This window comes from Palaemon carinicauda, chromosome 1 (assembly GCF_036898095.1).
Source record: "Palaemon carinicauda isolate YSFRI2023 chromosome 1, ASM3689809v2, whole genome shotgun sequence".
Lineage (NCBI taxonomy): Eukaryota > Metazoa > Arthropoda > Malacostraca > Decapoda > Palaemonidae > Palaemon > Palaemon carinicauda.
Window position 1 is genome coordinate 296,420,260 of NC_090725.1, and position 4,331 is coordinate 296,424,590.

The window sequence follows — 4,331 nt, forward strand, 5'->3', positions numbered from 1 at the left end:
TTCCAGTGATTTCTATTCCTTTTTTGTGTGTGTGTGTAAGTGTGCTGCCGCTTATGTTTTTCCGATTGTTTTTTTCTATTGTCAGCTATTTTTTTTCTTTTTTATATTGTCAGTTATTTTTTTTCTTTTTTCTATTTTCGGCTATTTTTTTTTATATCGTCAGCTATTTTTTCTTTATATTGTCAGCTATAAAGAAAAAAATAGCTGACAATATAGTCAGCTATTTTTTTCTTTTTTATATTGTCAGCTTTTTTTCTTTTTTTCTATTGTCAGCTTTTTTTTTCTTTTTTTATATTGTCACCTATTTTTTTCTTTTTTATATTGTCAGCTATTTGGTGTTTTTCTCGGTCGTGTTGTCGCCTATTGTTAGTGGAACTTTTTTATTTCTATTTCTTTCTTTGAGTTTGTTCGATAGTGTGAGCGTATAGCTGATGTTTGTGCTCTTTCCTTCCAAATTCTTTTGATTAGATTGTATTTTTTTTTCTCTTGAATTGATGAGTTCCACTATCTCTATATGAGTGTGTGTATGTATGTTCGTATACCCATGTGTTGTCATGTAAATGATAGTTAAACTCTTCCGTTTTTAGCTATCCTTAGTGATCAAGGTGCAGCTGTGAGGCGGAAACGAAATATCTTCAGGTGTTACTCTCTCTCAAAAGGTGACGCTCTCTCTCTCTCTCTCTCTCTCTCTCTCTCTCTCTCTCTCAGCTCATTGTTAGTTTGTGACTTGTATAACTGGCTGGTGATTGTTTATGGATTCGCGCTTAACGTATTCAAACAACTGTTGATAAAAAGAATAACTTTGAAACATGGTTATCTCAATCCTTATTGGAAGTACTTTTCTTCCTGAACGTGTTTTCCCGGATCCCTTTATATTCTTATATTAAAGAATGGGATATGGTGTTTTTTTTTTTTTTTTTTTCTTGTGATTACATCGCTTGTGGCTTACACGTATTACTCTTCTTATACTCGATTCTGCTTTTCTAAAAAGAGATATTAATTGTCCATTCCATAGTGCCTCCCCCCATTGAAAATGGTCAATTGCTTAGTTGCTTTACTTATTTGTAATCTAGATAAGGGTATTTTATTGCCTGCCCAATATATCTAATAGAATTAATGAAGGAATTTCGAGTGAATTTTCATTATTAATATGTGATGAAACCGGATGATTGAATTGAGTTCCAACGTTTTTGTCTTTTAAATGCAGATCATTTCTGAATTCTTTAATTTTGTGTGACACGTTTTAAGAAAGTAATTTCGCGGTGTCTCTTTGCGACGAGTGTCATGCCAGTGAAACGAACCATTACGCTTTCACAACTATTATTATTATTGTTATTATTATTATTATTATTATTATTTCTTGCTAAGCTACAACCCTAGTTGGAAAAGCAGAATGCTATAAGCCCAGTGGCTCCAACAGGGAAAATACCACAGTGAGGAAAGGAAATCAGGAAACACAGAATAGCGTGCCAATGTACCCTCAAGCAAGAGAACTCTAACCCCGAGACAGCCAAAGAAAGACCATGGTACAAAAGCTATGTCACTACCCAAGTCTAGAGAACAATGTATAATATCGTAGCAGCCCAAATTTCTCAAGTGAAATTGTCGTAGGAGGGATGCACGAAACTGATGTGGTAAAAGAGAAAAATCTGGAGAGATGCAAGGAAATTAGGAAACACATATTATAGCATGCCAGAGTGTACCCTCAAGCAAGAGAACTCTAACCCAAGACAGTGAAAGACCATGGACCCAAGAATAGAGAACAATGTAGAAGATTGTAGCAGCCCAAATATCTCAAATTGTCGTAGGAGGGATGCACGAAACTGATGTGGTAAAAGAAAAAATCACGGGAGATGCAAGGAAATTAGGAAACACATAGTATAGCATGCCAGAATGTACCCTCAAGCAAGAGAACTCTAACCCAAGACAGTGAAAGACCATGGACCCAAGAATAGAGAACAATGTAGAAGATTGTAGCAGCCCAAATATCTCAAATTGTCGTAGGAGGGATGCACAAAACTGATGTGGTAAAAGAAAAAATCAGGGGAGATGCAAGGAAATTAGGAAACACATAGTATAGCATGCCAGAGTGTACCCTCAAGCAAGAGAACTCTAACCCAAGACAGAATAGAGAACAATGTAGAAGATTGTAGCAGCCCAAATACCTCAAATTGTCGTAGGAGGGATGCACAAAACTGATGTGGTAAAGAGAAAAAATCAGGGGAGATGCAAGGCACACTATAGTGCATTTCTTTTAGCGAGGCAGATTTGCACCGACTCGCAACGGTGCCCTTTTAGCTCGGAAAAGTTTCCTGATCGCTGATTGGTTGAACAAGATAATTCTAACCAATCAGCGATTAGGAAACTTTTCCGAGCTAAAAGGGCACCGCTGCGAGTCGGTGCAAATCTGCCTCGCTAAAAGAAATGGACTATAGGTCTGAAGGTAGGTAGTTTAGAAAATCAGATATGATAGGAGACTGATGTGTAGGACCCTGGAGCCATGAATTGAGAGCGACATTGATGTAGAAGCAACGAGACAAGAGAGATTGGCGATAAAGAAAAAAAACGGAGTTTTGACCTGCTTACGATCTTTGCGAAGAGTTCAGTTCTATGTTTAGCATTTTAAAACTTGGGTTAGTAGTAGGGTAGCAGGGAGAATAAATATCCAATCACGTTAAAAAATGAATCAATGTGAGTTTGAATGAAAGAAAACTTTGCGAATATTCGAGTTCAAGTTAATGTATAATATTTTAAAACTTGGGTTAGTAGTAGGGTAGCAGGGAGAATAAAAATCCATTCACGTTGAAAATGAATCAATATGAGTTTAAATGAAAGAAAAATAATTTCATTAACAGAGTAAAAACAATCCGAAAATAAAGCGAATGCAATATAGGAAATCTCACATATTCATAACTTAGAAAGTTTCGTTTCAGGGTACAATAATAACTTAGAATCTTGAACAGTCATCATTGAGAACACGTGAGAAACTCGAATCTTTGTTTGACCAGATACTTTAACTTTTAACAAATTTGATAATAGATTTATCTGGATACTGCATTTTCATGAATGATTAAATTATACTCTAATTTGTTTTTGCAGCTTACGACACAAACGCACGTACTCTCTCTCTCTCTCTCTCTCTCTCTCTCTCTCTCTCTATATATATATATATATATACATATATATATATGCATATATATATATATATATAAAAGATCTTTGCCTTTACTTCAACCTTTTTTTTTTAAATAGCCTTGTATACGTGACGCATTTCTGTTCTTATATATTTGATTGTTTGTTATCTCTCTCTTTCTCTCTCTCTCTCTCTCTCTCTCTCTCTCTCTCTCTCTCAAGTTCTGTATCTTAAATATCCGTATGAACGTGATGCTTTGGTGTTCGTCCTTATATATTTTATTCTCTCTCTCTTTCTCTCTCTCTCTCTCTCTCTCTCTCTCTCTCTTGTCCTTTGCCTTAGATATCCATATGACGCAATGGTGTTCCTCCATATATATAATGCTGTTTGTTATGGCTCTCTCTCTCTCTCTCTCTCTCTCTCTCTCTCTCTCTCTCTCAAGTTCTGTGCCTTAAATATCCGTATGAACGTTACGCATTGGTGTTCGTCTTTATATATTTTATTGTTTGTTACGGCTCTCTCTCTCTCTCTCTCTCTCTCTCTCTCTCTCTCCATCAAATTCTATGCCTTAAATATCTGCGTCACGCATAGGTCTTCGCAATTATATGTTATATTGTTTGTTATGGTTCTCTCTCTCTCTCTCTCTCTCTCTCTGTCTCTCTCTCTCTCTCTCTCTCATGTCCTTTGCCTTAAATATCCATATGACGCAATGGTGTTCCTCCATATATATATATATATATATGATATTGTTGTTTGTTATGGTTCTCTCTCTCTCTCTCTCTCTCTCTCTCTCTCTCAAGTTCTGCATCTTAGATAACCGTATGAACGTGATGCATTGGTGTTCGTCCTTATATATTTTATTGTTTGTTATGGTTCTCTCTCTCTCTCTCTCTCTCTCTCTCTCTCTCTTTATCGCGGAATCTCTGCTGTGTGGGTTATCATCGCGGTCCAAATGGCTCGGGAATGTAAATGTTGCCATATCGCCGGAGCATCGTAGCAGCAACGATTAATATGCGGCTCGGCCGAGTCCTTATCTTACAGACCATGCAACCTCCCTGCCCCTCTCCCCCCTCTCCCCCCCCCACTCCCCCTTTCCCTCTCTCCCTCTCCCTCCCCCCTCTCCTATCCTCTTCTTCTCTCTCCTTCCCTCTTCTTCGCCTTCTCCCTATTTTTTTTTTTTCGTCTTATTCCAAGAGCT